Source organism: Miscanthus floridulus, chromosome 19 (genome assembly GCF_019320115.1).
Source record: "Miscanthus floridulus cultivar M001 chromosome 19, ASM1932011v1, whole genome shotgun sequence".
NCBI lineage: Eukaryota > Viridiplantae > Streptophyta > Magnoliopsida > Poales > Poaceae > Miscanthus > Miscanthus floridulus.
This window is the reverse complement of record NC_089598.1, coordinates 36121892-36135335: the sequence shown is the minus strand read 5'-3', so window position 1 is coordinate 36135335 and position 13444 is coordinate 36121892. Positions and strand designations below refer to the sequence as shown.

The 13444-nt window shown below is 46.9% G+C and overlaps 1 pseudogene; it reads right to left on the bottom strand.

The window, feature by feature from the left end:
* Positions 1-264: 264 nt before the first annotated feature.
* LOC136525230 (uncharacterized) lies at positions 265-7684 on the bottom strand (annotated as a pseudogene).
* Positions 7685-13444: the final 5760 nt, after the last annotated feature.

Here is a 13444-nt window from a genome sequence, read left to right as displayed (position 1 = left end):
GGGGAGGGAACTCACGGTTAAGATTTTATCCATTTTATATATGGTAGCGTGCCTCAATCTTGGGCCTATCATTCTGCACCTCTCTACAAAGACTCTTGATGGTTTTCATTGGAACACACAGGGAAATTCACAATTTTGTGTTGATTCTTCTATAACTCATAGGCCAATAATTTTTGTGCGTATTTCATAACTACTCGGTGTGTTTTGCAACAATAGATAGGAAATTACCAATTTTCCTATTGTTTTTTTTTTAAATTACCATGTCAAAAAAATTGTCATCTCATGGGGGATATTTCGGCTTCCGGTACTGAAAAGGACCATTTGAAGTGGAGATTAGGATATTTCTATTGCATTACCTAGAATGTAGCAAGTTACAAAGAAAAAAGTCTTGATACTAGGAAAATTAAATGATTCATGCAAAATAAATACATTAAAACAGAACAGTAGAGAGAAAAACATTCAACCCCTACAGGGTTGATAATTATTTATTGTGGACTGCATACAGAAATATGTAAATAAATTACAACAACCCTGTTTGTCAGGCAATGCAGTCCAAACCCAGGCACCCAATCCACATGCTCCAAACCACCTTTCTCATCTGAAAGTACGACAATAATTTTGTGAGAAAAAGGTAGGTTTTAGCAATATTTTTGAGTTGAACAATGCAAGTGGATGACTCCCCAGTGTGTAAGTAATAAATTAAAATTAACTGCTGCGGGGGATGGGACAGAACTATAAATAGAACCTTTTTATGAAAATAAATGTTCAAGAGATACTTTGTAGCATGGGCACATTGTTTTATCACCTGTCTAGTAATATATCTCTATACAGAAAAGACCACCAACACAAATTGGGAAGAAAAAAAGGCATTCACACCTTTAAGCACATGAGATGAGAAATCACTGGAAATTAAACAATGTAAGAAATAGTTGTGCAAACAATTTTGTCACAAAGGAATTCTTGGGACAAATAGCTTTCCGATCCGTGATATTCTTTTGTACGTAATAGTATGTACCTTTCTAGGTTTTTGGTACATCGGTGGTTGGGGCACTTTGTACAGGCCGGTCCTCATCCACAGCTTTGCTAATAACAACCTTACGCTTCACTGGGTATGCAACAACTTCGTCAGCTTGCACGCTGCCGCAGTCTGGCAACTCGTTGCCGTCACAGTGCTTCTCCACTTCCCTCCTTATCACCTGACATTTATCCGGATTATTTATCTTTTTTAAAGTAATTTTATCCGAATTATTTATCAACTCCGATATAGGAAAATGACAGTGCAAGCAGTGAACAATAAGTTGCTGCCGTGCGTAGCTCCGATCTAGGAAAATGACAGTGCAAGCAGTGAACAATAAGATGCTGCCGTGCGTAACTCCAATCTAGGAAAATGTCAGTGCAAGCAGTGAACAATAAGTTGCTGCCGTGCGTACATATACATACCTTGACCTGGGGTCCTGGGCTGCAGGCTTGCGTTGAAAAGAAGTAATTTTATCCGAATTATTTATCAACTCCGATATAGGAAAATGACAGTGCAAGCAGAGAATACTTGTACTCCGTACAAGCACGGTGTACCTATGGCCCAATTAAAGCTGCCGGCGGGTTCAAAAGAGGGCCATGGTGCATGGCCCATTCTTGGAATTTTGTGCTTTACCTCTAGCATGTGAAGTCTGTACTTGTAGCTGCATGCACATATTTTGAGTGCGTACAATGCCACATATTATTGCTTGCTTCATGCTCCTGTATACTAAATTACTATGTCCTCTTGAGTGAAGAGGGTATAGTAATAGTAATTCAGTCTATTGCTTGCTCCACACTCCTTGTTTCAGTGTATATCTAATGACTAGGGATAAAAACTATGTCAAGATGGCTTTCTTAAGTTCTAGAATTTGGCAGGGGCATGTAGAAAGGACGCCGCAGCGCTCATGATGCACGCGCCCACTGCCGCCACCTAGGATCTCGCACGCACCCGCCGCTGCCGCCTCGGGTCTTTCTCGCGCCCGCCGCAGCTGCCGTTGCCCCCTCGCGGCCTCGGGTAAACCAGATAACACATGTAGCCCTTATTTAACTACTAGGTAGCGTGCTCGTATGTTGCTACGAGATAACTAACAATTTATAGTAAAAACACATGGATCCAACGATAAGACAATAATATCGTAAAAATTAAATACCAACGTTAAAGTGATAGTTAATCCAAAAAGCATAGTTTGTGAAATTAACAGTCACGGAGAGCGCAGCGTCGCAGGCTCACAACTCTACTGTATAGACTTTTTCGTGATGCGGCTAGGATCATGCCCGTGCGTTGCAACGGGAACAAGATAATGCCACGATAATTTAAATTCGATCGTGCGTTGTATTGTTAAAAAAATAATTTCGACCGTAACATTCGCAACAATCTGTTTGTAGCACATAGTTGTAATTTTGGATGGAGACATTTATTTAAATACCCATGTATCTCCTACTCACAACAATCACAAACCGTATTTGTAGTTACATATATATAGTTTTTTTTAGTTTAGTGCCCATACTTTGCCTAAATACCGGCCGCTCCAACAAATCACCCGACCTCTCATAACCCGGAGGTGAAAGCCTGTAGTGCGGTGAAAGCCTGCAGTGCTATGAAAATTAATTCACTCAATTTATGCTCATTGATGCCTCCTTATGTACTGTCGTCATTCTACAAAACCATGGAAAGCCTCAAGAAGAAAGCCTCATGTTAACGACAAGAATAAGCCTTTTGCAGATGATGGCATTCCGAAGGAAGAAAAAGATTGGTATCAAACAATCCCTACTAAACCTCGGGCCCAACACAAGGCCTTAACCTAAGCCTAACAGTCAACAAGCTACTAATGGCAGTTAGGAACGACACAAAAAGGGTGGAGGAGGTTGAAGAAGGGGTTTTGTGTGCGACTATCTTAGGTTATCATGCCCATAATATAAAAAATATGCACCATTTTTGCCATGCATGGTCTAGACACTATACCATGAGTACAATCATTTTCAATTTATGTGGAGGACCAAATATTCAAATTATCAGATGAGTAGAAAAGAACTGAAGCACCCAAAAAGAAACAAGCCTTGTCCTTTGCCTACAATATGAGATAACATTGCATCCATATATTCGCTACCAGTAAAGCAGATAATCAGTACTCATCACAGGAAATCTCCAACCAAAAGTTTATTTTCACTCTCCCAATTTCAAAAAAGAAAAACCTCACTCAATAGCCTTAAAGAAAATTATACCACAAACCTTGATTGCTGGTTCAACTTTTCTTAGCCTATGCTTGTCCAGATATTTCAATCACATTATGCAACATCAAGTCAATTCCATATGAGTTCAGTAAGATCTCTTTCAGCAACCTTCTCAATTTCCCGCAATGAGTACTGTAGCAGTTCACAAATTGCTAATCCATCATCAAACATAGAAAACATATGTAGTCTAAAAGTGAAAAGGAGTACAATTTTTCTACCTTGTTCATTACAAACAGGACAATGTATAACCAAGTACTCCATATCAAATAAATTGGCAACGCATACATTGAAGGTAGCTGTAAACCAAGAAAAATAATATAATTCTTGTTGCATTGGTCCTGTCATTATGACTTTCTTTTGCCCTATGGGATGAAATCCAAACTGATTTTTTCCCATTGTATTTGTAAAGGAACAAAAGTCAATATATACATCACAACCTGATTTGACTTCAATGGTAGTAGTAAAAATAGAGAAACATGATCTCAACGGTAGTAGTCAATATATACATTAGAGTCCTTCAACTGTAGTTACCAGTAAATAGTATCGATCAAGTACATGCAAACGCACAATTGAATCAAATAAAGAACCTTTCTAAATATGCATTTATTGTACCAAGAACGAATCGGTCCAGGGACGGGAGCAGATCGGAACCCCCGGCACCGTTCATCTCCTCCGGCTCCTCCTCCAGCGAGGCGAGGAACAGATCGGAACCCCGGGGTAGACCGAGCCCGCGCACGGATCGATCCAGGGATTGGCGGACTGGGAGAGCAGATCGATCCGTGCACCCTGAGTGGTGCAAACCCTAGTGATGGACAGAGAAACAGGAGGCCAAGGGTGGGAGCTTTACCGGCGCAGGAGTTGGCAACGTCGACGGAGCCATGATGAAGGCTCGCCGCGCCTTAGTGGATCCGCCCCGCCACGCGATGGGCCGCCGTGGCTGCTACCGCCACGGCTGAAGAGCACTCCGCACGCCGCCTTTAGGAAGCCGCTCGACAGGGCCTGTATATTTATTTAATAACACAAATTCACCAGCTATCACAAAGAGTAAATCAGATATAACACGCTAAAGGTTTCATCCAAAGTGTTGTATATTTATTTAATAACACAAATTCACCACAATGAGTATCAGGCATGATTAGGGAGCAGAAAAAAAGATCAAAAGAACAGAAGACATGAGGTAAGTACAAACCTGTATATTGCAAGAAAAGTTTCATGTATGGTTCCAGCCATAGAACCCGCTATGTATGGGTAATATTTGACATTCGTAGCCACAGAAGCATAGTTAAAAACTATATATGGAAATGGAGAAATCCTTAGTAATGCAACAACCTTAAATTGATGATGCCAATCTCCTTCGACAGCAAGCCTTACAAAAGCTGCTTTCTTTGGCCACTTCTCCAACCATCTCTGCAGAACAAATAACAACCATATTTTCAAAACTAAGTAATTTGCTAATCTGTTTCCTATTCTATTTGGATAAAACATAAGAAAAACGACAGTAATTGACTCACATGTATCCTATAGTGGAATGCAGAGCCTATAAAATACGGTAATGACATGCCTACGCTCATCCCCACTGTGATTATCAAAAATCCATAAAGATACCCAAAAGTCATCCCCGCAAGCCACATGAAGGGCGAAGAAGGTAACAAAACACTTGGGAATAAGTCGATTGAGCCAAAACATATTAGAGCAATTGCTGGTCTGCTAAAAGTTGTTGATTCCCAATAAAGAATAGGTGCAACAACCTGCAATGACAACATGGAAATCAAGGTCAGCAAGAAACTAAGAACGCAATCTAGGGATATCTGGGGCATCAAAAGTTATTAAAGAAAGCCAACACGTCTATTCAAGTGGACTATAAGGTTATCGCACTAAATTGGTGCCGATAAATAGATGATGCAGCCAGCTTATTCACTCAATTCAACAGAATGGAACTGTAAGCTCTCTGATCAGCTGGAATGAAGATGACAGCATAACACGAATGATCTTCAACTTCCCGGGAGAACTCTCTCATGTAATTTACTTTGAAGTGACGCAAACAAGTAGCGTCCACATGCACATGACTTCTAATTACAGCTGCTCCTTGCACGTGCTATTGAGCATGCACGTGCTATTGACTTTATTGTACATAAGTGTCTGATCTGACTTAATATTGTAAACCTTTGGAAGAGATAATATCGGTTAGGCTGCAGAAAGGTTTTATTGTATTTCTAAAAGAATATAGTAAGTTTCATTTTCAAAACCTGGTTGAACTCTAATAATAAAAGTTGTATTCAAAAGTGCAAAGTTTTATAAAAATCTCAAATGGTTTAAACGAGTTTTAAAACTTGTTTGCATAAAAGAGGTTTAAATTTGTGTTTCAAAAAAAGTTAGAAAATGAAAATTTTATTTTAAGAAAACTCTCCCTTCTTTACTTTAGGCCGAAGGCCATCCTTCTTAGCCCACTAAACCTTCTCTTCCTTTATCTTTTTCTCCTTTTTCTGTTCAGCCCATAGCTCCCTCTATCTGGGCTTGATCCTGGCCGGTCCGCTCTATATTACGCATTCCCCTCCCTTCTTGAGAGGGGAGTGGTGGCCAAGTGAGGGAGAGAGGGGGAGGGAACTCACGGTTAAGATTTTATCCATTTTATATAAGGTAGCGTGCCTCAATCTTGGGCATGTCATTCTGCACCTCTCTACAAAGACTCTTGATGGTTTTCATTGGAACACACAGGGAAATTCACAATTTTGTGTTGATTCTTCTATAACTCATAGACCAATAATTTCTGTGCGTATTTCTTAACTACCCGGTGTGTTTTGCAACAATAGATAGGAAATTACCAATTTTCTTATTGATTTTTTAAATTACCACATCAAAAAAATCGTCATCTCATGGGGGATATTCCGGTTTCCGGTACTAAAAAGGACCATTTGAAGTGGAGATTAGGATATTTCTATTGCATTACCTAGAATGTAGCAAGTTACAAAGGAAAAATTCTTGATACTAGGAAAATTAAATGATTCATGCAAAATAAATACATTAAAACAGAACAGTAGAGAGAAAAACATTCAACCCCTACAGGGTTGATAATTATTTATTGTGGACTGCATACAGAAATATGTAAATAAATTACAACAACCCTGTTTGTCAGGCAATGCAGTCCAAACCCAGGCACCCAATCCACATGCTCCAAACCACCTTTCTCATCTGAAAGTACGACAATAATTTTGTGAGAAAAAGGTGGGTTTTAGCAGTATTTTTGAGTTGAACAATGCAAGTGGATGACTCCCCAGTGTGTAAGTAATAAATTAAAATTAACTGCTGCGGGGGATGGGACAGAACTATAAATAGAACCTTTTTATGAAAATAAATGTTCAAGGGATACTTTGTAGCATGGGCACATTGTTTTATCACCTGTCTAGTAATATATCTCTATACAGAAAAGACCACCTACACAAATTGGGAAGAAAAAAAAAGGCATTCACACCTTTAAGCACATGAGACGAGAAATCACTGGAAATTAAACAATGTAAGAAATAGTTGTGCAAACAATTTGTCACAAAGGAATTCTTGGGACAAATAGCTTTCCGATCCGTGATATTCTTTTGTACGTAACAGTATGTACCTTTCTAGGTTTTTGGTACATCGGTGGTTGGGGCACTTTGTACAGGTCCTCATCCACAGCTTTGCTAATAACAACCTTACGCTTAACTGGGTATGCAACAACTTCGTCAGCTTGCACGCTGCCGACGTCCGGCAACACGTTGCCGTCAAAGTGCTTCTCCACTTCCCTCCATCACCTGACATTTATCCGGATTATTTATCTTTTTTTAAAGTAATTTTATCCGAATTATTTATCAACTCCGATATAGGGAAATGACAGTACAAGCAGTGAACAATAAGTTGCTGCCGTGCGTAACTCCGATCTAGGAAAATGACAGTGCAAGCAGTGAACAATAAGATGCTGCCGTGCGTAACTCCAATCTAGGAAAATGGCAGTGCAAGCAGTGAACAGTAAGTTTCTGCCTTGCGTACATATACATACCTTGATCTGGGCTGCAGGGTTGCGTTGAAAAGAAGGGGTCCTGAACAAGAAAAGCTGTTGTTCCCCGCAGGCGGCGCCTGCTTTCTCGCCAACCACGACGGCGGCGCCGGCGGCGCTGCCGCAGCGGTTCCAGCGCTTCATCAGCCTGGCCTGCATGGCTGAGTCGAAGTACTGCGTGATGGAGAGACCATTGCAGTAGTTCCACATCCCAAACGCCGGGATCTGCCACCCAATCATCTTCTAGTAGGTACATATATACAACAGTAAAATATATACCCACGGTTAGACAGATAGAGAAGTCAAGTACGTACGTAGAAAGAAACGATGCTAGCTTCATATGAGTGCTCGCATGCAGTTCGCACAATCCGTTTTGGACTCACCTCCATCTCCATGTCGTCGGATACTTGATCTGTGTGTGGTTTAGTTTCTTTGTAGTAGAGAGGACCAGAGATGAGGTGGTCAGGTCATATATATGCAACTTTAGGCGGACGGTGAACCGGTGATGCAGCGTGCACATTTATACAGACGGGCATTTTGACGTGGTCATGGCGGTGGCAGTGCAGAGTGCACGCAGGAGGAGCGTCGGCCATTGATGGCACGTACAGTAAAACGGAAGGGAGCAAAAGGCTGGGCAGCATGCAGATGGAAAAGCAAAGCAAAAAGGTTCGCTGCATGCAGATCTGCTGAATATTAGATACGCATCAACCTGCGCAGGAGTAGTAATGCTACGTAGCAGGAGCAGTAATGCTATGTGTAATTATTAAGGGCATGCATGTTGCCAGCTGTTACAAAATATGCAAATTAAAATTGAATCCATTTTAACAACAGTGAGAAAATGGTACCAAGCATGGGTCATATGTGGTTTTGTGGTTGATTGACAGCATGGTCAAATGAACCCATGTGTTTGCTAGTATATAAGATATTTAGTTCATTTGGATGCAAAGACAGATTGAACTTTTAGGGCACATGAAGATCAAGTGATCACCTAAAGGAAGACCAAAGAAATGTTAAGAAGATCATAGAAGACTTGCTAGAAGTCTAAACTATCAAGTGGAAAAAGCCCGAACGAAAATCCACGAAGAAATTATGCTCAACAGTACTGCACAGAGAGCACCGAATTTTGTTGATGGTGTCCTGGCACAAGCACAACACCAAAGTTTACGATCGGGAGGACCCTGCAGTCAAATCGTCCAGTACCCACCGCCACCGGAAATCTCCGGGGGTGCAGTGCTGTCAAAGCACCAGGGATAAGGCTTGGTTCAGCACTTGGGCAAATATATGTTCTCCGTAACGTTTTATCATCCACTGGAATGGTCCGTGTTTCATGGGTACAAGAAACCTTCGGTGAGAGCACCAGAGAATGAACCAGAGAAAGGCAACAGCTAGCTGACGTGACATCTTCACAATTCTTGAGCGGGGTGCATCGGACTTATCCGGTGCTCTGTCACAACAGCTATATTTGGGGTTTGGGCTATATATACACATGCCCAGCCATTCGAAGGGTGTTAGAGTGTGCTGAAGTTATAGCGGAGTTGAGGCTCTATTCCAGACCAGGGGCACCAACCACATTTATTTGCCCAACCTGGTCCCTTCAGCGATGGGCAATGGACCTAGTCGGACCACTACCAACAGCTCTAGGGAACCTTTGCTATGTGGTAGTAGTTGTTGAGTACTTCACCAAATGGATAGAAGCAAAGCCATTAGCAACCATAACCTCGCAAACTGTCAAAAAATTCTTCTGACAGCAAATCATATGCCTATTCGGAGTACCAAGAGAACTGACAGTGGACAACGGCACTCAATTCGACAGCGAAGTATTCAAGGAATTCTGTTTGTAGATTGGAACGAAGGTTTGCCTTGCCTCAGTAAGACACCCATAGTCCAATGGCCTCGTCGAAACAGCAAACGACACAATCCTCCAAGGCATCTCGAAAAGATTACATGGCAGACCCAAAGGCAAATGGACAGAGGAGCTCACATAACACCTCCGAGTCCAGGGCAACCAAGTTCACACCCATCAAACTCCTCTTCGGAGAAGAAGCTGTCCTACCAGAAGAACTCACACACAAATCTCCAAGAATCAACTTAGCTAAAGACACAGCTATCACAGAAGACGAAGAGCAGCTGACAAATGACCTCGCAGAAAAACTCATATACCAAGCAATCAACAACCTTCGCCTATACCAAGCTGAAACCACCCGATGGAGAGACAAGAAAGTAAACCCTCGCTAAATCAATTCAGGAGATATGGTCCTCATCAGAAAGCAAAACGCCAAGATGGCAGGCAAGCTTCAACCAAAATGGCTAGGCTCATACTTGGCCATTCCAACAACCAAAGCTGGGGCAATCTCTAAGACAGTGAGGGTAACCAGCTCCCTCACACATGGAACATCAATGACCTTCACAAGTACTACCCGTAGCGGCGCCTTAGCATGTTGTCGGTGTTTCGGACCGGGGGGTCCTCAACCGACTAGTGAATTTGTTCTGCGTGCTCCCGATTCCGGATGGTGATGCAAAGAGACACAAGGTTTATACTGGTTCAGGCAATCGGTGCCCTACGTCCAGTCTGAGAGATCGAACTTGTATTCCTTGCACCGAAGTGCTCGTAGTAGGGGGTTACAAGCTAAGGGAGAGAGGGAACTAGTCCCAGGTCTCAGCAGGGTGTCGTGTAGACCGTCTGAGACGTTGCTCTCAAGCGGCTGGAATGTGTGCGTGTGTGTTTTTTCGGCCCCCCTCCTAAGTGGCCCTAGTCCTCTCCTTTTATAGTTGAAGGGAGGGCAGGGACAGTACATGTATTACTGTGCGGCATCGTGCCAACAGGGGCGGCATGTCCGAACCCTGTGGCCTATTCCTGTGGTGGCGTGGCCGTCGGAGTAGTCCGTCCTGGGAGTAAAGGGGTCCTGTGCGTCGTGGGAGCCCAGGGAGTGTCTCGGAGCAGACGTGGCGGCGAACGTGCAAGCCACGGTGGACAGATTATGCGCGAGGCTGAGGCCTGGTCGGTGCCGAGGCTTGTACTGCGGTGGGGGGTCTCGGCAGGCACGAACCCCGAGACTGCCGAGGCCCTGGTGTACAGTGCCGAGGCCTCGAGCGGGCGGCGGGTCGTGGGCACAGTGGTAGGACACAGTGGCCGGTAACCCCCGTCATACCCTGTCCCAGGCGCTGATCGTGGGCATAGTGTTGGGACACAGTGGCCGGTAATCCCCGCCGTGTCCTGTCCTGGTCGGTATGGCGCTAAGGCGACTTCGGGTCGCGTCGGCCATTCTGTGATGTTGAACTGTTGTCCGGCTGAGATTGCGGGAGTGGTTGAAAGTATTAATGAGACGTGACGCGCTGTCGAGAGGGTCGGCCGAGGCGGGGGGCGAGGGACCACGGACGAGCCGGCCTCGAGCGATACGAAGAACGTGGCCTCGCGCGAGATGGAGATTAGGCTCCTTGCCGAGGCCTCGCGCGGAAGGCCTCGCGCGATGCGGAGAACGCGCCTCCTGCCGAGGCCTTCTGTGGAGAGCCTCGGGCGAGGCGGAGACGGCGTTCCCTGCCGAGGCCTTCCCTGGGGAGCCTTGCCAGGATGCCGAGACCTCCTTCTCGGGGCTCGAGGCGAGGAGGAGGAGGAGCCAGTGGGCCTGATCGCGACGGGGAGGGGCCCACGACTTATCTTTTTGCTTTTATTATTTTTTAGATGGGACTTGGGCAACCCATTTGATGTTTTGCTTGGGGTACCCCATTCTAAGGTACCCGACAGTAGCCCCCGAGCCTCAGGTGGAGTGCGTGCACTCCCCCTGAGGGTTTGCCGAGGCTGGGTCCATACCTGCTCCGTAGGAATTGGGGTTTGTTTTTTTTTGAGGTTCTGGTGGGTGCGCGCGAGCACACCCGCCGGGTGTAGCCCCCGAGCCCCTGGGGGAGTGGAGTTACTCCTCTAGGGGCTTTCTTCATTTCCGTGTCTGAACGAGTAGTTCTTATTGCATTTGCCAAGCCCCCAAGCGCAAGTTCGGGTTGCGGGGGTCTCGGCGAGGCTGCAGGGAAAAAGGCCTCTAGCCTCTGCGCGGAGCGAGAGGTTCGTCAGGGGTCCCCTAACTTTAGGTATGATCCTCACGCTTCCTTTCGCTCGGAAGGAGGGGTGGAATGTGCCAGGCTACCCTCGATGGGCACGAGCGTGGACACTTCCGGTGAGCTGTTAGCGGGTAGTCCGAGTGGAGGCCCGAGCCCCGTTCGCTGGGGGACGGCTAGTGGTCCAAGGACGCACTCCAAGAGTACCGGGGGGTTTCTCTAGTGGGTGCCGAGGCCGTTCGCAGGCCTTGGTGGCTCGGTGCCTCCCAACGGTGGGATCCCATTCGAATACTTCCCCGCCAGTCTCGGACACGACTTAGGACGCCCCGAGCGACCGTTCGCTCGGGTCTGGGCCATTCGTAGGCTCGCCCCGATGTTGTCCCTGACTCTATTGCCCTGGGGCAGCTGTCGAAACCTTTTGGAGGCCCAGCCTTCGAACCCCTGGACCGTAACGGGCTCGGCGCCCTTTTATCGTGTTTGTAGTGAAACTTCTAGCGTGGTTTTGGACTGTTTATCTTTGTCTTGGGTGTTCTGGCCCTTTCACCTGGTCTTCACGTGTCCTTTTCGTTCGGACGGAGGGTTAGTTTGTCGAGCCCATTCTGGTCTCGGCGAGGTTGCAGGAAGAGCCCCTAGCCTCTGCGTGAGAGGGCCGTCGGGAGTTCTCCTGACTTTTTATACGCCCCTCGCGCATGAGGGTTTGTTTGCCGAGGCCTCTTTGGGCGCGAGCCCGGGTCGTGAGGTCTCGGCATATTTGCAGGAGGAGCCCCCTAGCCTCTGCATAGGGCGAGAAGGCTGTCGGGGGTTCCCCTGACTTTTTATGCGACCCTCGCGCTTCCTTTTCACTCGGAGGAGGGGTGGAATGTGCCTCGCTACCCTCGATGGGCATGAGCGGTGGCACTTCCGGTGAGCTGTTATCGGGTAGTCCGAGTGGACGTCTGAACCCCGTTCGTTAGGGGACAGCTAGCGGTCCAGAGACACACTCCAAGAGTACCAGCGGATTTCTCTAGTGGGTGCCGAGGCCGTTCGTTGGGCCTCGGTGGCTCGGTGCCTCCCTACGGTGGGATCCCATTCGGATACTTTCCTGCCGGTCTTGGACACGACTTTGGGCGTCCTAAGCGTTTCGCTCATTTGGGTCTCGACCTTGTACAGGCTCGCCCGCAGTCGCCCCTAACTCTGTTATCCTGGGGCGGCTGTCGAAACCCTTTGGGGTTCAGCCTTCGAACCCCTGGATCGTAATAGGCTCAGAGCCCGGTTCCTTCCTGTGAAAGGAACAGGCCATGGGAAATATCTTCCCTATCGGCTCAGCCGCGGGGGGGGGGGGGCGCCTTTTGAGGCGGTTTCATGGGGAGGCGAAACGACGCCTGCTGCCGTAGTGGCCGAGCGCGACATGATGGACGGGATGTAACTGTCCTCGCATTTAATGCGGGAGACGTGGGCGCGTGGGCCGCCGAAATCGGCTCGTGGTTAACCGCGCCGGACGGGGAAAACCTCCCCGATTTCATCGCCCGTTCATTTCACCTCCCCCCTGCATAAATACCCGAAGAGTCTCACCCCTCCCTGTCTTACCTTGCCTGCCACCTTCGTCGAGCCGTCGCCAGAGCCACGGGTGCTGGGAAGAAGAGGAGAGAAGAGCGAGCCTAGGGGGAAAGCGAGAAAAAAGCGAGAGCGTGGAGGGAGAGAGAAAAACTCACCGCCGCGCCCAATTCCTCCATCGCATCCATGGCCGGCAACGTCGTTGTTGTCGAGGCAGATCCTTGGGATCCATCGGATGTCACTGAGGAGATGCTCCAGTCGCTTGTCGACGGTGGACTCCTCCGCCCGGTGACAGACTCTAGTAGGCCGGAGTGGATTGCTCCGTACGGCGAGCTGGAGCCGAGGCCCCGCGACGGCTACGTCGTGAGCTTCGTCTCCTTCCACGAGCGCGGCCTCGGCGTTCCAGCGGGCCGGTTCATGCGGGCGCTCACGCATTACTATGGCATGGAGCTCCACAATTTTAATCCTAACTCCATCGCTCAGGCGGCTATCTTTGTTGCCGTCTGCGAGGGGTATTTGGGGATCGCTCCCCATTGGGATTTGTGGCTCCACCTGTTCCGGGCGGGGCATACTACCAAGCCGACGGGCATG